Source organism: Podarcis liolepis (assembly GCF_965112155.1).
Source record: "Podarcis liolepis genome assembly, chromosome: 10".
Classification (NCBI taxonomy): domain Eukaryota; kingdom Metazoa; phylum Chordata; class Lepidosauria; order Squamata; family Lacertidae; genus Podarcis; species Podarcis liolepis.
This window is the reverse complement of record NC_139562.1, coordinates 32,281,965-32,309,942: the sequence shown is the minus strand read 5'-3', so window position 1 is coordinate 32,309,942 and position 27,978 is coordinate 32,281,965. Positions and strand designations below refer to the sequence as shown.

General features: G+C 42.6%; 1 protein-coding gene and 1 long non-coding RNA gene across 13 annotated transcripts in view; one reads left to right on the top strand and one right to left on the bottom strand.

Moving 5' to 3' along the window:
- TCF20 (transcription factor 20) overlaps positions 1–27,978 on the top strand; it is a 201,662-nt gene that overhangs the window by 77,038 nt on the left and 96,646 nt on the right. For 11 of the 12 annotated variants that reach the window (XM_083462632.1, XM_083462644.1, XM_083462643.1 and 8 more), the window contains 2 exons: positions 19,779–19,835; positions 22,325–22,369. The gene's annotated coding sequence lies outside the window, so the exon portion shown is untranslated. Of the gene's footprint in view, positions 1–660; positions 728–19,778; positions 19,836–22,324; positions 22,370–27,978 lie in introns of those variants that run through there. The other variant, XM_083462636.1, reaches the window with a different exon arrangement.
- LOC310687538 lies at positions 16,132–27,885 on the bottom strand. The gene is made up of 3 exons (XR_014516460.1): positions 27,715–27,885; positions 26,849–26,928; positions 16,132–16,431 (listed from the first exon to the last, which is right to left on the bottom strand). It is a non-coding gene; the product is annotated as an uncharacterized lncRNA (long non-coding RNA).

Below are 27,978 nucleotides of genomic sequence, written 5' to 3'. Positions count from 1 at the left end.
ATATGCCTGAAAAATATATGAATTCTCTTGCAGGTAAGAATTAGAAAATATTCCCCTCCCAAACTCTCCATTCAAGCATCTGCATTTCCTATATATATCCATGTTTTTTAAGTTGCCGTAAAAGATCCTCCAGCTTCTATAGGCAAAAATAAAATTGAGATTGGGACAATAAACTGCACATTTAATTGTGTGATCTCCTTCGCATAGTGAAAAGTGACACATTTTTTTAAAAAATCGGGGGGGGGGGTTAATACTATTTCTCCACCATATGCTGTAGATAAAGATGAGTTCTCTGTAAACGTATAATGTTTTTTGCTGGAAAATAATAATAATGAAATTCATCCTGGTTTTTCAGTTATTATATGAGTGTAAGCTCTGCTGTACTGTACTGAGGAAGTGGCAGTGAAAGGCTTGAAACACTGAATTGATTGGTAAAAGATTAGTGATAAATGGATTTATTAATGTGAGCATTTTTACACTCTAATAGAAAGAGACAGGGTGTTGAATTTTTAACAGAGGTGTCTTTTAATCAAAATGTTAATTAGTCATTGACTTTAAATAGTTTTACAGAAACAAGCAGATCTATTTAAATAGTCTGACTGAAGTATAATAATAACAAAATTGCTAAGATTTTATTTGTATCCTGTCCTGGACCATGTTTTGAAGGGTACACATCCTGAAAACTAGCCCTTTTAACTGCATATGGGCAAGAAAGACTCAGAAGTATGTAAGTATATTTCCATAGAGATAAGAAGGAGTGGGGTGATTAATTTTGAAACCCAGCTCCCCTTTCGTCTTTCCAGCCTTTTGTAGTTCAGTTCTTTCCAACCATCTATTTGTGGGTGAGAATATAGATATTCTGTATGCATCCTGCTAGATCAGTGGAAAAAGATTAAGGATTGTTTTCAAGATTTATTTTAGCTGGAATACCCAGGGCCTGTCCAAGGTATTTTGCTGCCTGAGCCAGAATAGTCAATAGTGCACCTTATCGTCAAGGTGCGCAGTACCCTGAGCTGAACAAGTTATTTTGGTACCTGAGGCAGAAAATCCTGCAAGAGCCTCTCTCTCGGAGTGAAAATGCAACAATAATAAATCAAATACCGTATTTTTCTATGTATAACATGCCCCCATGTATAAGACGACCCCTATTTTTTTGGACCACAACAAAAAAAATGGGGGGGGGGAATTGCCCACAGTTGTTGGGCCTCTTTTGGAGGGCATCGCCGCGGCCACCAATCATTGTCTACACACACAATTGCCACCAAAAGCCCACCTCCACACTCGATGCAACCACACCAGATTGAATGCACGCCTCACTGCTGCTGTAAATAGCCTGCCCAATTTCTGCAGCCACAGCCAATCATCAGCAGGTCTTGCCGCAGCAACCATTCACACACCCAATCACCGCTGCCAATCTTCTGCTGGCTGCTGCCACCAATCACCCACCCCCACCCCTCTGCTATCCGTGTATAAGACAACCCACAATTTTTGCCTAGTACTTCTAATGAAAAAATATCATCTTATACACAGAAAAATACAGTAACTAAGTTTGTTGCTCTTTCATGATATCCAAAACCACCTGCCTCACTGTCTAATGGTTGGGCCAGCCATGGGAACACTTCTCCCTTTGTCTCGTGTGCCCTAGCTACAGAGTAGAAAGGAGGGAGGGAATGACGCTTGCTGGCCCTACTGTAGAGAATTGGTTAATGTCACCAGCTTCTCCAGAGGCCTAATGGTCTGGAAAAAGCTGAAAGTGAGCTTTATGCAACTGAGAGGGACAGGAGATGATGAAAAGGATTATTACAGGCCTTGTCTGTGGCAGGAAATGAGCAGCTCCTTCTCCCAGACTCAGCTTTTCAACTTTCCTCTCAAGAGTTTTCACCTCCCATTTGGGTGGGAGATGTGGAGAGGCTGCACACACACCAGACACCTAAAGCACACCTCTTCCCTCAAAGAATCCTGGGAACTGTAGTTTACAGCTTCACAGGGCTACCAGTTCCTGGTGCTCTAAGCAAACTGCAGTTCCCAGGATTCTTTGGGGGAAGTCTATCCTCAGGAAGTAAAAGAGAGTGAGAGCTGTCCCCAGGAGTAGTCAGTTCATAGCTACCACTTCTTTTTTGCAGTGATGGTCATGGGTTACTCATAGCAAGCACCTTTTACTCCAGAGGGCACTGGCAGACTTTGGGCTCTCAAATTTCAGTAGCACACTGTGTGACGCTAGAATTTGGTGCCCCCTGCCTCTCATGCTCCATTCCACAACACTGTTGTGGTGTCCCCCCCTGCAGTACAGCACCCAGTGCAGCCAAAGCCATTGCAGTTATTGTAAAACCATCTCTGCTCAGGGACACCCTTCTATCAAGAACTAGAAACATATTCCCCCCCACACCTCTTAAGTGAAAGCTGGGAATCTGGGGGTTGTGGTTCATATGGGGAGAAGGCAAGTACCCATCCCAGACCACAAATGTCCTGTTTTGCCAATATTTTGCTCTTTTCTTTTCCTTTTATTTTGAAATAGGCAGCCTGGAGCAGGTCAGAGGGGAAGGGAGCACAGTGGCAGCAGGCAGCTGATCAAATGCCTTCAACAGGGCAAGTGCTTATGGAAAATGCCTTATTTACCAAATTGTTTATAGCATTTCATACTTCACACTTATCACTGACTTGTTCTTGGAAATGCTAACACCTTCCAGCTCCCATTATTCTTATCATCTGCCTCCTGGCTGGCAGGGGTTTTGCAGTTGGGCAGCTAAAGGGGCAAAATGATAGGGAAAGGCAAAATGGGAGGTAACCATGAAGTACCAACTTGGAATGTAAATCAGATCAATCAGAGAGGCTTTCTTCCTATTCTTTGTGTCAGTCTTTTTGTTTTAAACTGTGCTAGTCTGGAGGCATTCCCAGTAAGGTTTCCCTGAGAATGTTTCCCAGAGAATGAGAATGACAGAAAAGCAGTTAGACACACATAAATGAGGAATATGTTAAGGGTAGACAAGGATCAGAAAATGGTTTTGGAGAAATTGATTAATTGGAGCTATGAGAAAGGGTGTGTGTGTGTGTGTGTGTGTGAGAGAGAGAGAGAGAGAGAGAGAGAGAGAGAGAGAGAAATTCTAGGATCAGATGACTCCCCTGGGAAAACCGCTCAGTAGGCCCTGGCCAAAATCCTTTGGAGGTTTCTTGCTCTCAACTGCTGCCGTTGCGGTTGTTTTTAAAGCCAGAGGGGGAGCAGCAGGCATGTCTCAGAAGTAATTAATCATGTATAGCGAAGAAGAGATTCTTCAGAGAGAGCACACCAGATTAGTTCTGCCTTTCCCCCTTTTGCAACTTTCCTTTCCCTCTCCCTCCTGCCCTGTTTTGATTGACTTGCTAGCTTTCCTGCTCCTTATTTTTGAATACTGGGGGGGGGGGGTTAGGTATAGTAATTCATCCACTCAGGTGTTTCTCTTTTCTTACACAGATTTAAGCAGTATTTCTCGACTTTAGTGTTGAATACATGTGAGAAAAGCAGCTTGTGGAAGACGGCGGATAGAATGGTGGAGGGTTAGTGCAGCGTAGAGGTGAAGAGCATGAGCTGTGGTTTGGGTGTGCCCCTGATTCAAGTCTCAGCTTGCTATGATCTCTCTGGCAGAGAAGCCACAATCTCTCTCAGCCTATAATCTATATGCCAGCGTGTGGTTCTGCTGGGAGTTTGCTGCAGAAAGAGCTGACTGCAAGGCTGCTTCCCTGAGAGTGAATTGGGACCCTTGAGTGTACCAATTTGAATGCCCAGCCTCCCCACCCCAACCCCTTTTGAAGGACATGGTGGTGGAGTGTTCAAGCATTTGAAAGAAAACCCAAAAGGTTGTAATGAATAGGGGTTCTCTTACCAGAACCACTGCAGGTGCTCTGCTGCAGGTAAGTTCCCACCATGTAACAGTGAAGGCAAGAGGGAAGAGAGCTGCTTTGGTTGGTGAATACCAGGTGCTCTGTATCACCTGTTGTCACTGTTGGCCAAACGCTCATGATTCTTTCTTTACTTTTGCACAGGGCAGCAGAGTGGGCTCTATATTGGGTGAGTCAGTATTGTGTCCATGACTGCTAAGGGGAGAATGTGGAGCTAGGCTGGAGCACGGAAAATGGAACGGTACTTAGGTGATCCCACAGTTACTCAACATTTCCTGCTGAGCACCAGTTGCAGCTGCTACACATTGCTGCCCCCCCCTTCAATACCCCTCATCTCTCCACAGGCGACAAGGCAGTTATTTGACATTCACAGAGGCAAAGATGATTCCTCAGTGTCATGCAGATTACAACTCAGGCCCACAGCAATTGTAGCGACCAGTAGGAAGCTAGCCGTTCTGTGTGGGGTTGCCAACTTTGTGTTCGCTAGGGCTTTCAGAGTGCATGATGGGCAGTATTGTAAGTAACAGAGGAAGCTGTACCAAGCTGGAGGTGCTACCATGTAGACAGCTGGTTCTGTTGATCTTCTATTTCCATATAAGTGTTAAAGCCTCAGGTCAAGTTGAGCATTCATCCTGCTTGTATATTTGGACCTGGGGGGGGGGGGATGTCAAGTGATGGATATCTTGAGCCATCCCAGTACTTTGCAAAAAACTTTCTCTCCTCACATATACACTAGTACTGGTGTGTTAACTGCAGTGTGGTTAGCATTGTCTTCTCCTGGAAAGCTTCTCAATTCTATATTCTACTCTACTTGGTCATGGGGAATCTGAGCAGGGCAATACCTTCTAGTTTTGTGACATGCTTGTGCCTTGTATGCATACCCCCCAACATTTCTCCAATGAAAATAGGGACATCCTATTCTAATAATAATAATAATAATAATAATAATAATAATAATAATAATAATAATAATAAAAAACATCATAAACATAATAAAACATTAAACATTAAAAGTTCCTATACAAGACTGCCTTCACATGTCTTCTAATGGTTGCATAGTTATTTATCTCCTTGGCTTCAGGGCTGCATAACTCCATACCCTCCAACATTTTTCTGATGAAAACAGGGACATCCTAAGGAGAAGCAGGTTCAAATCAGAAAGTTCAACCATAGTTTTATTGGATGACTATGGCCAAGACTGTTTGACTTCACCTTCATTCCAGTTGCTGTTGGTTGTTCTAGTAGTGTGAATTCCTTACGTTATTAGCTGAGAGTATCAGCCAAACCAAAAGATACTGTGTTTTTAAAGTGGATAGTGTAATTTGTGAGTTTGGTAAATGTTTGACTGAACACTCAAAAGACCAATTTATAAATCTAGTAGGCTTCCAAACCTTGATATGTCTAAGGCCACGGAAAGATTCAAGGCCACTTTTTATAACCACTTCAGAAGTGGAAAAGCATTCAGGATGCCATTGCCCACCCTTTCATTTTTCATTTGGTACAGTGGTCTTGTGAGAGTGCATCCATGTAACAATTGCATGTTACCACATCCTTCACTACATTTGAAAATGAGCATATGTCAGGAAGTGGCAACGTTTAATCTTACCACATGGAATATGTTCACTGTAAAAAAGACACCCCCCCCAATTACCTCAGTTGGTCCTTTAAGCAACTTCCTTATTTTGGCCTATTATGGTTGTGATTGGCAACACTATTGGTCACCCATGAATGCCTGGAATACTTGGCTACTGAGATTACTCTTTTACATTTCCCAGCATATGTGGAATTGTTTCCCAAATATGAATTTCTATGAAGGTATCACAAAGGTGTAGCATTCCCACAAGCAGTGTATTCGGGCATACAACTGTATGTGCACATAAAATATGTAAATAATCTGACTTTTGGCTGTAGTATATGTTTCTGTGGAAGCCTTCGGTGCTTATAAAGTTGTCATGCTTTTTAGCCCTTTCTTTCCTTGATTTATCGGAGCATTTGGTTTTAAAAAATGATATAAGCATTTGCATTTTATTGGTTAATCATAAGATTTTGATTCCTCCTTTTTGATGCTGACTTTTTTCATTTTTGATATAGTCATGTTTGGGGATGACTTCTAAGGCTGTGGCAAAGTGAATTTTCTGCGTTGTCTGAAGGCAACCTATGTCTGCTTGGAGTGGGAGGAGATGAGCAGGAGAGCACAGGTTTTGTTTTTTTAAAAACCCTCTGTACCCAAGAACTGCCACACAACCAGAGGCCATTTTAACTCTGCATTCTTCGCAGTAAAATAAAAATAAAATAAAATAAAATAAAAAGTGGCATTTGCATTTCTTTTTTAGTATAAAGACAAATTCACAGTGCATTGTGACATTGGACTTAGAGCATGATATATTTGGTTGGGTTACAAAAAAACACTTGTTGGGCAAATAAGGAATAAAATATATAAATGCAGTTCTACTTTTCCTGGGGCCTCCTGTATTTCTTGAATATGTCTCAGGTTGGGGTTGTTGGTTTTTTGTTTTTTTTTTGGCCTTAGATATTTTCACATGTGAGGTGAAAAGTCAAAATATCATCTCTTTCTCACACCACTCCTGGCCCTTCTCCATCCATGCTTTGGATTACTTTTCATTTAAAAACAAACAAACCCAAATATATGGAGTTGGGGGGGGGAATGCCTTGAGGTAATGCTGGTCTTAGCCAGACTGTTCATATGCTGCCTCTGTGCAAGGCATGTGTTTATTATGAGACAAGAGCTGACCAGAAGCTATATACCTTTGCAGTTTAAGGTGCAGAGGAATAAAGGGATGTTTTGGCAGATACCAGCCCACCAGAGGCAGGACAGAAAGCAGTTCAATTTAAGGTGTGCTGTCCTTCTGGGAATGCTTAGTTTTGCTTGGGCAAAACTGAGCAGCAGTGTAATTTGAGCTTTTGACATAACACAGAATGTGGTAAGTATAACTACCAGTCTTCCTTTAATCTCGCCAGCTGACAAGTAGGAGACCTGCCTTGGTTGCTGAGGTAATAGAAGGGAGCAAAGCCCCTTTTATCCAAGCCCTGCCTTTACCTGTCCCACACCTGTCCTATATGTCAGGTATGGAGAAGAGTGTGTGTGGCTTGGTTGAAACAACAACAACAATTTATTATTTATACCCCACCCATCTGGCTGGGTTTCCATGGGCCGATATGAGAGGCCTCATGCGACTAATTAGTCCTGGGGCCTGGAAGTTCCCCACCATTGCCCTACATGATCCTACTGCAATTTTTTGGACATGGATAGAAGCCTTTATTAAGGGTGCTTCCACAGAGGGGAGATGTTTTTAAAATGGCTTGTTCATATTTGGTTTTGTATGTGTGCACCACTGGCACACAACTGTAGCTTCATGCTAATGCTTTTTTAAAAACCGATATAGCTCTGTTTTCCATCCACACCAGGGGCTAGTCTTTAATGGGGTGTTTCTGTGCTATACATTCTTCCCCCTCACCTCAAAACCTGCCACTTCTCTCCGCTACCTTTGCAACTCTGGGCAAGTGTGTGGTTTTCTGTTTCTGTGTATGCATATCTTTTTTTTTCTGTCCAGAGTAAGTGCACAAGAGCTAATGTTTCCAGCCCTTAGCCATCATGTTTCACAAGAGACACCACGGTAGCTTGTGCTTTTTGTTGGGCGCAGGGAGGGGCAAACATTCCACCATTTCTTTTAATGCAGAGGTCTTGCACAAGTCTGATCTTTAGTTAAAGGTCTAAAATTCTGGTTGAAGTGGTGTTACATAAGACCTCGCTATTAAAAATCATTAAAAAGTCCTGATGTATGTACTGTGATTACAGTTTCCAAGATAACACCCCCCCCACCCGAGATCTTAATAGAATAGCTCTTCTGAATGGCATTGTTGAAATTCCAGTGTTCCTTCAGCATGCAGCAACTGGTCGAAATAGGCACACTCGAATAATTTGGGCCCCCAGAAACAAAATGGCTAGGTCATGTTTAAGCAAGGAAGAAATAGAAGTCAGGGTGTGGCAGTAGAGACCCACCACTAAAATGTCACTACATGTGACAAACCACTCACTCTCCTGCCACTCCCTCCCCCCCCCCCCCGACTTCAGTAAAATCCACTAAACGGGTAGTTTTTGCATAATGGATATCCCATAATAAGATGAAACCTGACTTTAATGTAAAAGAAAAAGTATGGGCTGGCAGCATCGATCCAACAATAAACCTCCATATGGAAGCACCCTATAGTGACTAGTTTTAGTTGTGTCCTCCTCTCCCCAGAGGATGCATCCCTGTTATACCCCTTTTTCCTATTAAAAACTGTTTTCTCAGATTAGTTAAGTATGTGCGTGCTTGTGTGTGGATGTGAAAGAGCAGCAGTGCCAGTGTGATGCAGTGAAGAGTGTTGAACTTTTGGTACAGGGAAAGTGTTGAGTTCAAATCCTTTCTCATCAATTAAGCTCCCTGGAAGGCCTCATGACAAGTTGCTTCAGCCTAACTTGGCACAGAGAGATAAGAGGATAAAATGAGAACCCCTTGTATGCTACCCAGAATTCCTTGAAATACCAATATGATACGTCATACCAATAGGATTCATAGCCAGAATATGATGTATCTGTGATTTTTTTCTAAAAGGTAGCTTATATATGTAAACTAAATGTGGGAGGAATGCAGTTGAGAGTTACACTAGGTTTTGTATATAAACCCTGAACTCTAAAGTAGTCATTTTTGATACATCAGATTCTTGAATTTGGCCTTGTGTGTGTTTGGGACTTAGAGGATAATATCTACTGCATAGCTGTGGAGCTTTTATTATAGGAAAATTGCCTGCATTCATTTGAGCTGCTCTAGTGAAAAAGAAGATTCCATCTTACTGCAGCTTGAATGAACCAGAAATTCTTCCCACCTCGGCAATAAGTTTGCTGCATAACCTTGATCAAGTCACTTCATCTTTTGCACCTCTGCTGTTTTCCCTCCATTTCATTTCCTGATTTGGGCAGCCTGAAATCCTTTAAGAGCCACCTGATGTCGATCTGTGTATAACCAACATCTAATCTTAAGCCTTTAAATATGGTTTCAACTAATTTGAGTTATTTAGCATTTGCAGCTTTGACTAATCAGTCAGACTGTTAATTCAGTAAAACATGTTTCCTATAGAATCTTATTATTAATGGAATATTCTTTGTGCAGAACTTTATTCCCTTTTATTTGGGAGTTTGCCCATTAGATCTTGGAGAGGCACTTGTATCTTTTAGGAATTGCTGCCATACAGTAGCAAGTTTCCTTTACACAGAGCTGTCTTTCCCATAGGGCCTCTCAGGGGCGCCCCAGCAAGTGGGGGAGCTGTGTGGCTTTGCCGGCGGCCTCCCCTTTCCCTGCACGCCTGCCAGCTGTGCCCCGCCAACCATAAGGCTGGCAGGCGGGCAGCTTCCCTCCCAAGCCTTCTCAGGAGGAGAGCTATCCCTGCAGAGGCTTAGGATGGAAGCTGTACCCTGCCAACCTTGGAGGAGGCTTGGGAGGGGCGCAACTTCACTCCCAAGCCTCTGCAGGGATCGCTCTCCCGCAGCGGCATGGGGGAGAGTTGCACGCCCCCCCATGGTCGGCAGTGCACAGCTATGGCCACCCCAACACTATTCGTTGTAATTTGGGGGCACTGGGTGGATATTTGCACCCTGACGCCACATCTGCTAAAGACAGCCCTGCCTTTACACTCTTGGGGAGCTCCTGTCATGAACTCCAGGGTTTCCTTTCTTTATGCTTTATTGAGAAGAAAAGCATGACAGGCAGGGAGATCATTCAGCAGGTGGCTTCCCCCCTGACTTCCATCTCTAGTACTTCAGCTGTCAGTGCCAGACCTAGACAGTTTGCTCTCTGAAGTGGAGCCATGGCACACACCCCTCCTACTAGGGCCAAACTTTATTTGAAATGTTACTCTGTCCATACATGCCTTCACCTGTCTCCTTGATGTGCAAGTGGCTCATGTGACCCTGCTGCCTGGCAGGCTTAGACCACTCTAGCCAAATGGGGGGAAAGCAGCCATGATCTATCCATGCGTCCTACACTCACAGTCTCTTGAAAGGTTCCTCCAGACTAGGGATGTAAGGAGGCAGAGATTTCTGTCCTGTCGTGTGTTTACTGCAATCGCCGCTGTTTCTGTAGTGTTACACTTTGGCTTCTGCTGAAACCTACGTTACTCATCTCACTATCTGCTGTGGCCAAAACAAATGTAATTAATTACATAATTAACCATGTCAGTGCATTTCAGCGGAAGGGAAGCATCAAGAACAATGTAGAAAAAAAGCATTTCTGTAACATTTGTGGATTGAGGGGGGAAAAACCTGTCACGAATGCTGCTCATATTTCTTGCGTGATTTCTGTTCTTGACCTCAAACAAGCATGCGAGGTGCAGGAATTTCTGCTCCTGTTTCCATTTCCGATGGATTTCTCCAAAAAGCACCAGATTGCAGCAGATTGACTGGATATAGTTAAAGCATAGAGAGGCAGATTTCCCATGCTTTTCCAGTGATGTTTAATGTTTGGCAAGCAAATGTTCTCCTTTCTTGGATTAGGAAAGCATGTCTGCCCTGTATGTTAGATTGCTGGATTATCCCCGTGTCATGTGAAGAGCGTGCAGAAACCTTTAGCTTACAATAGCAGCACACCCATTCAGAGTTTGCCAAAAATCCATTGTGAAGAGTCAGCAAAAAGGCTGCATGGCAGGCTTACTGTAAATCAAATTATAAAAGTATCTCTCTCTGCATTAGTCCAAGCAGACCACAACTCCTGACAGACTTTCTCAGTTCTCTCCCCCATACATACATTTTATCACCAACTTGTAATTAAACTCTTTTTGAGAGGGTATAAGACAAGGAGTCAAGTTTGCATTACTTTTTTGTTGAGCTAGAGGGAAATGTACTAATGGTGTAGAGAAATTGATTGCAGGAGGGGGAGGAAGAAACAGGGTGAGATTGGCAGGTGACTGCAAGCTTCAAAGAAATGACAGCGGCGGCAGCTTCTCCCATCCCAATTGTATACTGCACTGCAGGTACTAAGCTAAGATGTGGGACATGGAAAAGGCTGATCAAGGTTGGTGCAAGGATGTGGGCAAAGGAAGGGTGCTGACTGAGGGCTGTTGCATGCTCCTGAAAAAGGTCCTAATGCTTTTGTGATGTAATGTTTGTTTGGATTTTCCAAAATATTGTTCATTCCTATAAACAATGAAGGACTGCTTTCCAAAACGTTACGATATACTACAATCACTGCAGCACCTTAAATGCTCTGCACAAAATTATTCTGTAGTTAATTGCCCAAGGTTGCATTCTAATGCATGTTTACCTGGAAGTAAAATACACTGAAATATAGATGGAGTACACAGATTTAGGTATCAATTGTGATTCTTCTTCCATTGTTTGTATTTTTGAGGAGGGGCTTGAAAAGGGCCCTTCTCATTCCCCTTTTATTGTTATAAGGTTCCTTGACTGAAAATGCAGTTACTGTTGCAAATGAGATTGCACCATTTTTCTTCGCTTTCACAGACAATCCTTTAATACAATATATTAGTGTTCCTTCCTGCCCACCCCTTCTGTATATTTTATATTGTGTGGAGTTGAGAAAGAGGGATTTTGCAGACTTAATATGAATCTTCACTTGATGTATGCCTAATGAGTCTTTGTCACTATTACTAACTCATGCTTTGGAAATGAAGAATTGAGGATGAGAACTGCAGAGTGATAGTTATCTTTTTTTAAAAAGGAAAAAAAATCTACTGATTGTGTTTGTTTACTTGATGGGTGGGGAATATCAGAAGATGCTTTATTTAGCCTAGTATTCCTTACTCGGACTGGCAGCAGCTCGCCAGGATCTCAGGCATAGGTCTTCTGTATGATCTACTACTTGACCCTTTTAGTGGGAGAGGCCTGTGATTCAACCTGGAACCAAATGCATTCATGGCACGTACTCTGTTATTGAGGGATGGTCCATCCCTTGAATATTTTGAAAGGAGGGAAATTTGAATCATAGAATTGTAGAATTGGAAGGGTCATCTAGCTAAACCACCTGCAGTGCAGGAATCTTTTGCCCAGTGTGGGCTCAAACGCATGACCCTGAGATTAAGAGTCCCGTGCTCTACCAACTGAGCTACCAGTAACACAGCTACTCAGTCGCTTGCTAAATAATAACACTCTTTAAGGGCCCATCTAGACAAGATGCAGGAGGTCCATTATGGCATCTCATAAGGGGATTTTGAAAAAAAGTTAAAAGCAGTCATGTGGGGAAGCCCAGCAGTGGCAGACCTTGAGGGCTCAAATTTTTGTGACATCCCTTCCACTCTACATCATAGTTGTGGCACCCCTGCAGTGCCCTCGAGGCACTGTGCCCAATGTGACCAAACCAGTCATGCTCGCCTAAATCTGCCTCTGAGCCCAAATTAGATTGGGGCCACAGCACTTTGAGAGAGCAATAAATGGCCTCTCAATGTTGATGTTTTACACGTTCTGCAGATGCCCATGCATTGTTGCAGGCAGGGAAAGGGTTAAGGCCTCCCTCCGCGCTGCAGTCCTGATGTGGTTCCCCCTTTTAATTTAACATCTAGTTGGACCCTAACTAGCACAATTCTAGTCATGGGATATGAGTTTCCTTGACTGAAAATTGGATATGGTCAGTTGCAATATGCCTGCAGAGTCGATGGAAGAGAGACACCGTCCCCACACACTGATGAGAGAAAGAAGGATTGCCTGGAGGTCACCCTCTCACCTCCAATAAAGAAAAACAGAAAGAGGAAGAATATCCTGGCTCCAGTCATTGGCCAGAGGATCAAGGTAAAAGTAAAGGACCCCTGGACTGCTTAGTCCAGTCAATTCGATTATGGGGTGCTGCTCTCATCTCCGCTTTCAGGCCAAGGGAGTCAGTGTTTTCCCGCAGACAGTTTTCCGGGTCATGTGGCCAGCATGTCTAAACTGCTTCTGGTACAACGGGACACCGTGACAAGTGCCAGAGCACACGGGAAACCACAAGGGAACGCCATATACCTTCCTGCCACAATGGTACCTATTTATCTACTTGTGCTGGTATGCTTTCGAACTGCTAGGTTGGCAGAAGCTGGGACAGAGCAATGGGAGCTCACCCCGTCAAGCAGATTCAAACTGCCAACCTTATGATTGGCAAGCCCAAGAGGCTCAGTGGTTTAGACCACAACATTCCCTGCGTCCCCTTGGTCAGAAGATCAACAGCTGCTGGAAGGCTGCTTCCCTCTCCCTTCCAAACAAATAAACGAGATACACTGTTGCTGCAGAGGTGAGGGAGAGATCATCTGGTCCCAGTCATTGGCTAGAGGAAGAAAAAAACTTCTGGGAGGCTTCCCCATCTTCCTCTAGCAAGAATGCCAGTAAGTGGAAGACCTTCAGCTTTTGTTTGTTTTTCTTTCTTTTAAAAGTGAAACTGTAAACATCTGTGATTACTTAAGTGCATTAAGAGTATTTCACAGAGAGCCAATCATGTTGCTTTCACTGGGGGTGGGGGGGATATGTGTTGTATGATTCTTAGTTTAAACTTTCACATGTGTAAAACTTGGCACTAGGAAGTGGAGGACATTTAAACTGTAGATATTGGCAGACTTGAACTTACTCAGTTGAGAAGAAAGGAACATGATTCCACTATCCTCTCTTTGCTTTCTCATTCCCTCCTGCATACCTTATTGGGGGAGCTGGTGCTCCTGTAGTCCCTGAATCTGATATTGATTTGCTGTCAGGCCTTGGGAAAGATCCTGAAGTTTAATTTTGCCTTGTATCTTGCCCTGTGACAAGTCTGGTGCTAGAGAGGCACTAGGAAGGAAAACTTGCTTTACTTTGCAGTGAAAGGAATTATTTGCTCTGGTGCCCTGAGACAAACCATGGTTAACCACTATGCTTTGTATTTTCACTGCTGCTAATTCTTCCTCAAGGACTCCTCTCCACTCCTCTTCTTGTTAATAATCTCCCAATGCCCAGAAGCAAGCCTTTAGAAAATACATGTGTAAGAAAGGGAAGCTAGGGAATGCAATTAATATTCCTGTAATGTAACATCAGCAGCATGCACACACTGAGTAGAATATTAGAGCTATTAGTGATGAGAGTGCATGCAATATCTAGGTGGAGAATACAGTATGATTAATATGCCTCTAAGCAGCAGCCTCTCAGTTTGGGGAATTCTGTAGCATGGCCAAAACATTTCTTTCCTTTTCTTTTTCTTCTTAAATTACCTTTCTATACCAACAAAACCACTATATGTAAAAAGGCATTCATTTGCTTTTGTGCTGTCTTGTGGAATTTGTGCTAGACCTATAATGAGCATTCCAACTCCTTTAACATCTTGCATAAGAATAACAAAGTTATTTTGTTAGCCTGGATAGATGGGTGGGTTAACATTGCAAGCCTAACACCCAGCCTGGAGATGGTTTGGATGGAGCGGAAGTGCCCCTCTGTACCAGTCCTCCTTGTATGTTCGCAGATAGCTCCATGGGCACAAATTTTCCACCAGCAATATTTCTGCTACTGGTAGGCTGTGAAATGGGACAGAGGTGACCTAGGATCTGCTGCATCAAAAGCTCTTCCATTTTCCCCTAAGAGGCCCAGGATTTGGCCCATCAACTACGCCATTGTTTCTTCCTTGAAAACCAATGGGGGATTAACCTCCTACCCCAGAATGGAGAAAAAGAAAAACTGTCATCAACCCCCATCCTAGCTGGCGCAAGCAGGGCTTAGTGTTACAAAAGTTGGACGCCACCCCCAATCTCTGCCGAGCTGTGGCAAGATACCAAGGGGTTCCAGGTGCTCACCTAGGGTCCGTGTTCCTTTGAGAATCAAAATGCCATTTAGACTGCCCTAGCTTTAAGAAATATGATTTAGTCACATATTTACACCTGGATTTTCACAGTCTGGGGGATTCGTCATGAAGTGACAATGGCTGTCTATTGTTTCATAATGACTTACATCCAACTAGCCCAGGCTAGTTTGCCTAGGCTAAACCCAGGAGAACTGCTGCAACCTGTATTTTTCCCTTAAATATCCCAAATATTAGCTAGATTCGACATTCATTACTTTCTTTGGTTTAGGAGGGTTCCCCCCCCAAAAAAAACCCTTGTTAACATCGCTTCCTCTGCTCTGCCACCTCATCTTCACTTTCACCCTCACCCCCACCCTGCTTAGGATTGCTCCCTAATTGTGTTTTGGGTCAATTGGTATTTCATCCATGCTTTAGGATTATAGAATTGTAGAATTGGAAGCGAACCTGAGGATCATCTAGCCCAACCCCCAGCAGTGCAGAAATCTCAGCTAGATCATACATGACAGATGGCCGGGCCAACATCTGCTTAAAAACATCCAAGGAGGTTCAATCATAAGGAGGAATGGAGGCTACAACAGAAAGTTCAGAGCAGGCATCACTGGGAATTGCCTGGTTGCTCAATGGAGAACAATTCAATGGAAAAAGGGAGGGAAGGAGTTGAAATGGCAAAATGTTGCTGGAATCTCCAGCAATGTCCATCTTTTGCTTTGTACCTTGTCTTTGTGGCTCCAGCAGCAGAAGCTGAGTTGAGCTTCCCAGTGAACTTGTTTGTAGAATCCTGAGCTGGACTCTTAAGGATTCCTGGAAGATCAGTGCTGGCTATATGCACTTCCTTTAGCCCTGGTGGATTGTTGTGTGTGCAAAGTGCAAAGAGGGGAGGGATTTGCTGAACTAACAAACTGAACTGGAATACAGAAAAGGGAGGCGTGAGGAGGTCCGGGAAATAAGCAAATGAAAGATAAGTGATTGAAAGACTGAATTGTTTTTAACTATTTTTATTTTGTATTTTTCTTTTTCCTTTTTTTCTTTTGAAATATTTTGAAAATCTTAATAAATATCTTTTTTTTAAAAAAACAAAAAAGTGCCCTTTCAACAGAGTTCCCATCACCAATTCAAACTCGTATGCTCTAAAATCTCTACAGATGACAACAAGAATATGTAGTCCCATGCTGCACACTGATACATAAGATGTGTATTCCAAACATGATTCTAAACATGGAATGTGTTCTTTTTATTTAAAAAAAGGTTTACCTTTAGTTAAATAATGTAACCCACTACTTTCCAATGCAAGCAACTATTGTGTGTTTGTGTGCATGTTTACACTTTTAAGGCACATTATTCCTTTCCCTTTCAAACTTTAATGCTCAGGGTATAGTCCAACTGAAGCTGAGCTTCTCAAATTAGGTTTTCATTGGATTGACCAATTTTAAAACAAACACAAAGCTGAAGAAGTTGGGAATATATATCAAAGAATGATATTTCATTTTATTAACAACCTGTTTGAAAGATAGCATCTGCCCTTGAACAAGAAAACATTTCTGCTGATCCTTGTCTCCAGCTTTGATCCACATCTGTTTTAAGTTTGGCTGTTCTCCAGGAATTTCTTCACAATACCCCTAGGCCCAACGTTTTTTAAATATGCTCCATACCTATGGGATGGTGGATACTCATTAGACTTCTTACACTCTGCTGTAGATGATCACGGCCGAAGATAATATAAATGATGCATGTGCTGTGGTGGGTTATACAATATTCAACCCTAAAAGTGAGGAAGAATTTGGACAGTAGGTTATCCAGGTGATAAGCAAGTGTCAAACAGGGCTAGCTGCTGGTTTTTGTGTGCTCATGGGCACAGAGTGTCCATGCCCCTGCTCTAAACACAGCTCACTTCTTTTGTAGCTGGTCTCTCAGTAGGAAAGCTTGCATACATTTGAAATGTGATGTGAGATAAATCACATGGTTTAGATACAGTCCTTTATGTAGGGAAATACACTGCACCATACATTTGAGAGGTCTAATGCAGGGGTGGCAAACTGGGCCTGGCCAGTGGGCCAAAGCTGGCCTGCTCTCTGTGGGCCACATCTGATAGGTGGGTGCAGCCTGTCAATCACCTGAAGCCATATGACATCAGGTGATCCAACTTCAAAGGAAGTATCTGAAATGCTACCGATTCCATGTGGAGAGTCAGTGAAAAAGGCACAGCTGTGGAGTTGCAATACAGTGGTACCTTGGGTTAAGTACTTAATTCGTTCTGGAGGTCCGTTCTTAACCTGAAACTGTTCTTAACCTGAAGCACCACTTTAGCTAATGGGGCCTCCTGCTGCTGCCGCGCCGCCGGAGCCCGGTTTCTGTTCTCATCCTGAAGCAAAGTTCTTAACCTGAAGCACTATTTCTGGGTTAGCAGAGTCTGTAACCTGAAGCGTAGGTAACCTGAAGAGTATGTAACCTGAAGCATATGTAACCTGAGGTACCACTGTACATGGGTGTCAGGAAGAGGGCAACTGGAGAGCATTTGGGGAGAAGTCTGGCCTGTACAAAAGAGAAGGGCTCAGTTTTATCCAGGATGGAATGGGACTGTTGGGACAGGATAAACAGGAAGCTGGTACCACTCTAATGAGAAATAGGGCCAAGATGGGTAGGCAAAGGCAAATGAGTTAAGCAAAACAGAAGAGAATAAAGATTTGGAGAGAGGAGAAAAGAGACTGCTTAAGGACCTAGGTGGGGTTATGACGTTTGAAAGAAGATTACCGTGGTACCTCAGGTTAAGTACTTAATTCGTTCTGGAGGTCTGTTCTTAACCTGAAACTGTTCTTAACCTGAAGCACCACTTTAGCAAAGGGGCCTCCTGCTGCTGCCACGCCGCCGGAGTATGATTTCTGTTCTCATCCTAAAGCAAAGTTCTTAACCCGAGGTAATATTTATGGGTTAGCGGAGTCTGTAACCTGAAGCGTGTGTAACCTGAAGCATATGTAACCCGAGGTACCACTGTATACAAAAGTTTATTTGCAGGTAGGGCTTATCTGGATGGGCTACATTCAGAATTCATGTCTCCACAAACCCAGCCAGTGCACCAGTGATGGAATTTAAACTTTTTCTAATGCATCAGTTTTTCTAAAGATTCCTTCTACTGTTTGTTTAGACAGAAGACATGGGATGTGTAAAAGTTCCCACAGTGAGGGAGGTTCAGTGTCTGTTGTGGCCGAGTATTATGCCAATATTGTTATTACGCATAGTTGAGGTTTCATTATGTGGAGGAAGCTGAGGTTGCCTGGGAACATATATCTCAGCTCCTAGCAAGTCTGGATTGGTTGACCAGTTAGTTAGGCTTTCACTAAAGGAATTTGTAGCAAAACATCCTACTTGAGATAAGGCATCACGAGCCCCATTACTTGCACACTCGCCACGTAGCTGCCCATGTAATACATATTAATTACATCTTGACACAATTTATTTCCAGTTACCTCTGCCTCCCTTGCTGAGTCACAATAGTCCAGCATACATTTCTGGAGTAAATTTGGCAGTGGAGTTCTGTACACTTTGTCTGAAGCAATGTGGGTCTGGTCTCATGTAATAACCATGTAAAAACTGCAGAGTATCCTTTGGCTGAGACGGTCTTCTAAGCCTTTCTTATCAGTTAAAAATGCAGAGCCAACACAGCTGCTCTCCCAGTGCCTGTCTTCCAATTAAAATATATGGCTTTTAAGTCCACATAGAAGTAAAACAAATATGCTCATTGCTTGTATGTAGCAATTAACATTAACTGCTTAGCCAATTGACTTTAAAACTTTGAAACAATTCATAACAAATTAAAAACAAATTAAAGCAGACTGCTTAGCTCAAGGACAAGCAGTCTTACTCATTGCCACATTCACCTGGAAGTCCCCATAATCATAATTCTCATAATTTGGTTACAAGATCATAAAAGGTGTCCAAATGCATATCAAATAGACAGTTTCCCAAAATATATAGTAAATAGCATCAGTGCTATGTTAAACAGTGTGCTAATTGCAAAATGGGGTGTAAAGTGTGACAGTAAATGAGAAGAAATGATGGGGCTCATGAAATATTGGCATGTAGCCTGAAAGAAAGGAAATTGGGACTGCTCACTCAGATGGCTGTTTAGAAATCTCTTTCAAGCATCAATTCAGAATTATTTAGAGACAGTAGGATGTGCACTAAGACTCTTGGGCAGTGAGCACTGAGAAGCCCGGGGGACTGATTGTTTATTCTCTGCGCAGTGCTATTTTTCTAGAAAAAGAGGTGCTGAAACTCAGCATGAACACCTCTCTTGTTCTCTTAGAATGGCAATGGTGTCCACCTGAGAGGTGCTGGAACTGAGTTCCAGAGCGTTCTGGCTGAAAAAAAGCCTTTTATATCTATATTCCACACACACACACACACACACACACACACGCATGTCCTATTAGAGAAGCCCAAAAATAGCATTCAACCCAGATTTTGATGTTTTGTTGGGTTCTTCCCCTTCTAGATAAAGAGCTTTTACACTGGCTCCTGTAGTTTCTAGTATCTGCGTACTGCTCAGTTTTGTTCTTCATTGGGTTAGTGTGACTCCCAGAGTGCAGAAATCACATGAGTCACATTGCTTCAAGCAGAACCTTAAGACGGGACCACAATTTTATGTTCAATTTATATACAGTATAAGCAAGTCCAAGGATGATCTGTAGTTTTCTTTTTTCTTATAACACTTGTATGCTGTGATATCAAGTTGCAATTTTTGCAGATGAGGTTTGCAATCGACAATTTCCCCCCTAGAGTTATAATGCAGCATTAAGAAAATGAAGTTTTACAAGAACATCTTTGTTTACTTGCTAATTATTAACATTATTGAAATGAAGGGTAACCTGTGTCCTTTTCAGATAACATTATCACATCTTCATCTTCACAACTGTCAGTGTGCTTCTTGTGTATTTCATGGTCTACTGTCACATCAGGTTGTTGCACAACTCGATGCTCTGTCACATCGGTGTTGTTGTATTATGGCAGAGATTGCTCCCATCTGCATGTACTCTTTGGCCCATTCCCTCCCCTGCCTCGTTTCCTTGAACATGGAAACTGTATGAGGACATGTGTATTTCCTTTTCCCAGGTAACAATTGCTGCAAGAGATCTACAGCAAGATGGGGGATGGGAGAGAATTGTGCAGGTATGGGTTCTTTCATCATTTTGTGATCGTTTTCCATTTTCCATAATGTGATGATGCATACGAGCCAATGGAATACTCATAGCTCTCAGCTACGGATGAGGAAGGACAGATTGGCAATTGCTCCTGAGCTAGATCAATGTGAACAGCGTTTATTTTATAGATTAAACATACATTAATACTATCAATTATTTTACAGTAACGTATCAGTTGAATAAACAAGCCAAAAACCCCACAAAAATGTAATCAGTCCACTGTTCATTAAATGTCAACTGTCTCATTTGTCTGTCCCTAGTTGGATAGCCAAAGCCAGATTAAGATAGTTGGGAGTCCTGGTGCAGTTCTCAACAATAAAGCCCCATTCTCCCAAAAATGGAATACATGAAGTAAAATACCAAAAATGAACTCATGTGGCATCTGAAAGACTTAACAAATTTATTGTGGCACAAGCTTCTGTTGACTACAAAAAATACTTTGAGCATGTAGTGTTTCACAACTTGCAGCAAAATGCAAACAGATAGCATTTTGCTAACCTTCATAAACAAAAATGAAAATATTCTGAGCATGTGCAGTTTCACATTCTAACTCACTTTCGCTTCTTATTGTTTTTGCTTACTCCCTTGGGCTAGTCAACAATTCTCAGCCTATCCTACCTCACATGGCTGTTGTGAAGATATCTAAAGACATATAAAATGGTGGCAAAATGGGACTTGGTGCTTGTAGATGTCAGATTTTGTTTCCATTTACCCTAGTGCTACATCTTAGTGCTATGAAGAGCCATCTTTTTCTGCCCCCTCATAAATTAGTATCGCTCCAAGGCTTCAACCAATCTTAATCTGGTTAGATTGTAGCATTCTCTAGATGCAGATGTCCCACTTAGATATAAAATTACAAAATATGCAGCAAACTTAAACATGAAAATATAGTCTGTAAAACTTTAAAATGTGCCCTTTAAAGCTAGTTCCAAAATATCCCCTTAAAATGTGCCTTTCCAGAGTTTCCTACTTCCCCCAGCATAGAAAAAAGACCATATGTTTGGTGTGTTAAAAATGGTTTGCTTGCAAACTCTCCAATGGTCAGATTCATGTGCTTCAGAACATAGGAAGTAAAACTTAGTTACAAAATGGTGAAAGTTCCTAAATTACTGGTATATGAACTCAAGCATGGCTTGTGAGAGCCATGCAAACTGAGCTACAGCTACCAGCTCAAACCTCTTCACATGTTGAGCTTCTCAGGGAGGAGAGAACAGAAGGGCTGAATACTTAGTCCCTCCCAAGGTGAACTACACCTGGCAATACAGCTGACTCTATGGTCTTAACCCCTTCATGCATTTATTAGACTTAAGCTCATTAGTTATATGAAGCTGGTTATCCCACACATTTTTCTTAGCCAGTCTAAATAAAAAGAAAACTTTACAGGGCAAAGTACTTGTTGGGCCTGTATTTACTGCAACAGGAGATAATACATACTAACCCCACAGTCTTTTCTCCATGGTCACTAAATGTACAGTACGCAATAGGCACTAAATGAAGTCGACACTAAGGTATTATTTCTCTTTGCCCCCCAATATTCAGCATTTGAGGAGGAATCTGCACTATCCATCTTTTTCTAGGATGTCACTCAAGGCTGATTCTTAGATTCATTTTTAACACAATATAGTCTTGGGGCAGGAAAGCTGTACCTTTTCAATTTTGCATGAGGAACTATTTGTGTGCAATAGTTTAATTCCCCCCCCCACCTGATAACTAACAGTGTTTAAAAAATGTGTTTGTTCTAAGGTCTAATGAATCCAAGAGCACAAGTTTGAATTGGGTGTTACTTCCAACAAATGTCTCCCCTCCTATGTGAAATAAGATGAGGCACCATTACATGAGATAACAATATAGTGGTACCTCAGGTTAAGAACTTACCGTATTTTTCGCTCTATAACACGCACTCGACCATAACACGCACGTAGTTTTTAGAGGAGGAAAATCCGTAGGCATGGCACCCATAGGCATTCCCTCCATAACACGCACAGACATTTCCCCTTACTTTTTAGGAGGAAAAAAGTGAGTGTTATGGTGCAAAAAATACGGTAATTTGTTCTGGAGGTGTGTTCTTAACCTGAAACTGTTCTTAACCTGAAGCACCACTTTAGCTAATGGGGCCTCCTGCTACCGCTGCGCCACCGCTGCATGATTTCTGTTCACATGCTGAAGCAAAGTTCTTAACCCGAGGCATCATTTCTGGGTTAGCGGAGTCTGTAACCTGAAGTGTATGTAACCCGAGGTACCACTGTACCATTTCAATGGGACAATGAATTGCCCCTCAATGGTGGGCTTGTAAATCTCTTTTATATCTCATCAGTTCATTACTCACACTTGATGGCTTTTACCTGAATGTGTGAATTACCTTCATTAGAAAGTGATAAGAAACCTCTGTTTAAAAAAACAACAGCCCCTGTGACACCTCTTTCACATGTATGACTAATCTATCATTTGATATTGCAGGTGTGAAGCTATGAACATGCATGTGTGAACAGGACCTCTGACATGGTAACTTTTTGTTTTTTCTTGTGGGGAATATAATATTTGACACCAATTGCTCCACATGTGAAACTGAGGCAACATATGAGGACCCAATCACATCAAAAACTAATGCATCCCTTTACTGCAGTAACTTAGCAGGAAAATACATTTCCCTAGAATTTGTTCCAGAAAAGCATCTGGGGAAAGTGCTAGGGAAACATAACAAATGTTTGCTACCACCTGCCAGGGAATTAACAGTGTACAAATATCCCTAAACAGAAAAATGCACGGTAGAATCTCAGAGAGCATGCTTAGGGTCTTCTGGAAAAGGTCTTCTTGATATGCAGAAGTAATTTTAAAATATTGTCTCTCTCATCTTGGCAATACTTGCCACAGGCAAAGCCAAGTTGAACATATGATGCAGAATTGAAAATTGAAAAGAAGACCATCTTAAAATAGTCACATGTGTTTCTACCATAGGGAATGGGCCATTGAAACTGACCTTTAAAAAAATCATTCTCTTGGTTTAGATTTTTGATTTGTACTAGTAAGCAGCCTTTAATTCAGTGATGAGCTAGCTACCTGTGGTACTCCAGGGGTTGTTGGACTCCATCTCAGTCCTAGCCAGCATGACCAGTGGTCAGGGATGATGGCACCTGCAACATCTGGAGAGACCTACAGATTTTTCCATCCTTGCTTTAATTGTACTGTGCATATCTACCAGGCCTGAAAGGTTCTTAGGATGTAAAGGAGGCTGCCAGATCTGTTCACAAACCAGTAAACCTGAATATACTTGGTCATAATTTTAAACCCTAGTGTTTTCATTGAGACTAAATAAGCTTAAACCTTTGCATTTTGGCTTAACTGATTTGTAAAGTGAAGCCCTACTCCCATCCACTAGAAACTGTGTTTTGCCTTGGGGCATTTAGATGAAAACTGGACTACATATACCTCAAACAAACAAACAGCTTTTTTGGCTACCTTTCTGACTAGTTGGCAGTCATTGCTCACAGGCTTTCAGTCATATCTTGAACTATAAAGTTGGGGGGGGGGGCTCTTCTTTTAAAACAACTGAGTTCTTCAGGAAAATATAGTTCTATTTCATCTGTGATCTCTCTGAAATCCCACATTTAGCTTCTGTACCATATGAATGAATATAAAGATGAGCACCAGAAGAACAACAGTTTCAGGTCTGCAATGTTTCTCTTCAGAATTAGATTCACCTCCCTGCATCCCAACATGTGCATATACATACTTTATTACATAAAAATGAGACAAAATGGGGGGGGGGCACTTAGGAGAAAGAAAGAAAATTATCTCTAGTACCTGCTACTGAGAGAAGATTCTGGATGCCATGTTCTTTCATAGAACATAAACTGTGGTCACAGAACAGTAATACACATTTCTGACATTATTTATTTATTGCATTTGTCTACCATCCATCCAGCCAAGTTCTCTGGTCAGTTCATGTGAACGATAAAATACAAATTGCTTACAATGGAAAATGAATTACCGTATAATGACCATAATGAAATAGCTACATTTCTAACGACTAAAATTCAAATTCAAATAGTACTTTCCTGAGTTGTGTATAGCATTTGTATTCACAGATTCAGTCTTTCTAGTGCCATTGTAAAAATGTACTTAGGTGAGAGGTATGTTTGGTTTCTTCAAGTCTTTGGAGGGGCTTGAATGCCACAGTGGCATCCCAGAGAAAATATGCACCTTAAAACATGCAAACCAACCTCAGATGATATTCAACATAATCTGATAAAGAGACAGTAAAAACGACAAGATTTCGGGGGAAATTAACAGATATTGGGTTGTCTTCAATGTGGGCTAAAGGGATCATTCTGTCAGTGCAAACATTCCTGCTCATCCAGCGGAACAATCTTTCTTCTCCTCTCCTCACATGCTGTTCTGGGGGTTCTCCTGACCCACCAGAGCAGATTTGGGGAGGGTGTGGGGTACACAAGGGAGGAAGAGAAGGGGGAAATCCCATTGTGCTAGTAGGAATCCTTGTGCTGGCTTGTTCCAGGGCAATGAGTTAGTTGAAAATAGCCCACTGTAAATGACTTAGGTAATGTTGAATATTATCCTTCACTTTAACTCTGCAATAATACTACAAAATAAAAATAGTACATCCTGTGCCTGCGTTTTTTCTTGTGACACACTCTTTCCATTTTACCAGTGGGTGGTGCCAGGGTTGCCACATGAAATGAGATTTCTATTCTCTACTGGTTATTGACCGAAATATATATTACCGTATTTTTTGCCCCATAGGACGCACTTTCCCCCCTCCAAAAATGAAGGGGAAATGTGTGTGCGTCCTATGGGGTGAATGTAGGCTTCAGGAAGCTATCCCCCCTGCCCCTCAAGTTCCGAGAGCGATGGCGAAGCTGCGCGCAACTTCGCCATTGCTCTCGGATTCTCCAGGCTTCACGCAGCTCTCCGCAAGCGGTGGGAGCCCAGCGCTGGGCTCCCACGGCTTGCGGAGAGTTGCCTGCATGCTGAAGCCTGGGCGCACTGAACTCGGCGCGCCCAGGCTTCAAGCTTCGTGCAGCTCTCTGCAAGCGGTGGGAGCCCGGCGCTGGGCTCCCACGGCTTGCGGAGAGCTGCCTGTTCTGGGGGCTGGGGTCCGGGGAAGCTCGGGCTTCCCCTGCCCCAGCCCCGCGCCTGGGAAAAATAAATAAATTCCCCCCCTTTATTTCCCCCCCAAAAAACTAGGTGCACCTTATGGGCCGGTGTGTCCTATGGGGCGAAAAATACGGTATATATAGATTTCTGTTTAATACAGTGGTGCCTCGCAAGACGAAAAGAATCCGTTCTGTGATTCTCTTCGTCTAGTGGTTTTTTCGTCTTGCCAAGCAAGCCCATTGATGGATTAGCAGATTAGCGCTATTAGCGCTATTAGCGGCTTTTAACGGCTTTTAGCGGCTTATCTGCTGATTGGATCAGCTGATAAGCAGCTTAGCAGCTTAGAAAAAGGGGGGGAGGGAAAAAAACCAGCAGGAACTCGCAAGACATTGTCGTCTTGCGAAGCAAGCCCATAGGAAATTCATTTTGCGAAGCACCTCCAAAACGGAAAACTCTTTCGTCTAGCGAGTTTTCCGTCTTGCGAGGCATTTGTCTTGCGGGGCACCACTGTATAGCCAGTGTCTTTTGGAGTAGGCAAGCTTTTATATATGCAACATCTTGAGATGTTAGCAGGCACTCTGCGTGTATCTGTGGCCCAGGGAATTTCCTGGTATAGAGGTAAGAATAAAAGGTAGATTCTGAACAGCTGTAATACTGAACCAACAGCTTTGTTTTGTTTTAAGAGGCCACTTCTTAATATTATTTCAAAGACAGAAATTTACTCCTCCCCCCTTTTTTATGATTAAAAGCCAGCACTCTGGTAACTGTGAAATTAGTTATTCCTTGCTGCCAAATGTACCTTATACTACAGCGGTACCTCGGGTTACATACGCTTCAGGTTACATACCGTATTTTTTGCTCTATAACATGCACCAGACCATAACACGCATGTAGTTTTTAGAGGAGGAAAACAAGAAAAAAAATATTCTAAACGAAATAGTGGATATATGATTTTTGTGGTTCATGCTGTGGCCACAGACATGTGATCTGACAGTGAGTTTGGAGTAGCCCAATGCAAAAATCCTGAGGATCCATGTGGATCCATGCTTTGTAACCACGGAGAAGGGAAGGAAGGGGAACCATGGATCCTCTGCTCACGACTGCAGCAGATCCCCCCCGCCACCCGCAGGCATTCCCTCCATAACACACACAGACATTTCCTCTTACTTTCTAGGAGGAAAAAAGTGAGTGTTATGGTGCAAAAAATACAGTATGTTTTAGGTTACAGACTCCGCTAACCCAGAAATAGTACCTCGGGTTAAGAACTTTGCTTCAGGATGAGAACAGAAATTGTGCTCCGGCGGCATGGCAGCAGCAGGAGGCCCCATTATCTAAAGTGGTGCTTCAGGTTAAGAACAGTTTCAGGTTAAGGGTGGACCTCCGGAATGCATTAAGTACTTAACCCAAGGTACCACTGTACTGCATACACATAGGCAGGCACACAGGGATTGTGGCAAGGAGGGCAGAGTACAGCGTGGCACCACCCCACTGCTGCTTCCAGAGACAGTTGCAGGGAGAAGCTGCAGATCCGTCCCAGTCTTTTCTTCTGCCTGCATCCATCTCTGCCTCATGGCTCTATCCAAGCTCCACTCACTGCCTTCCATGGGGAAATATCTGTGGGGGTAAGGGGCTGCTTTTGTGGTGTGCAAGCAAGGAGAAGGAGAAGCCATCCTATCATTGGCTCTCCAGATGTGTTCTGCCTCTGGTCGGTTTGATATTTTTCTCTGCAGGATAAATGTCCTGTTTGGGCTTCTTGTTTACTCTTGTTACAGTTGTTTTGTTAGGGTGTTGTTGTTTTGTGTGTGTCCCCCCCCCACCCTTTGCCACTTCCTTGTCCTTATTTGTTAGTCTTGTTGTTTCCCTCCCTACCTTCTTCTTTCATGAAATAAATAAGTATCCCTGGTGGCCTCTTAATTATTGGAAGTTTGGTTTTGATGCTGGTTTAATGTCTGAAAAGGAGAGAGGAGGAACCTGATTTGGACCACTCTTGAACAAACATTGAGTCTGCAGATCTGACTCTTGCCTTGAAAAGGATAACTGTAACACTCCTCTTTTTTGTCCTAAAAATTCAAAAGATGCTAATTATTCTTCCTAAACATACCCTGCCCCCTAGTCTGGGTGGTTATAACCCTTTTCTGTACAGAATCATTAAACATCCCTGGAAGATGTTCCTGCGTCTGTTTTCCTGCTAATATCATTGCCCATTTAGTTGCTGGCCAAATCGAGAACGTCACTTAGTAGTAAATAGTGTAGTATACTGAAGGTGCTTGCTCTTTTCTATCCTTGGCTCAGCCCCTCTGCCTCCTGTTGAGTTAGGTAGACATGAGGACAAGTGCCCCTCGTGGCCTTTCTAGTCCTAGGCCCTCTCACAGCGAGAGATAGGCAGCAATTCCAGTGCGTGGTTGCGAATTTCTGTCTGTGGGTCCTTCAAGTGAAATAAGCAGATTGACTTTATTGCACCTTTGACCTTCATGTAATCAAATTTGGTATTGGCTGAATTCTATTCAGGTTACCTCTTCTGAGCTCTGCCAGTGCAACTGATTCTAAACTGCTAAGCATGTTCTGCTGTTTTTATTTCTTGCAGTGACAACCCCCCCCCCCAAAGCTTCCCTGTCCTCAGTCCTTCCTATCCACAATGCACACTTGATCTTGACCACCAAACTGATCTTGGGATGGTTGTGTCCACACTCTTTGAAGGGGAAGTGCTTGTGCGCAGAAAATAATATTTTACTTACTTATGGCAGGGAAGAGGGGCTGCTTCTTCCCCATTATTTTCTCAATCCATCTTGAAATATTATTTTATTAGACACAAAATAGTGTGTGTATTTATTTATGTGTGTGTATGTATATATATATATGGTATTCCCTCTGGTAGTCTTTCTCACTGTGATCCCTTTGTTACTCTTGCAGATATGTGTTTGAATAAGAGCCTTTCCCCCCTCCCCTCCCCCTTTTTATTTTTTTTTAATCCTCCGCGCTCCATCCTGCAGTGAAGTCAC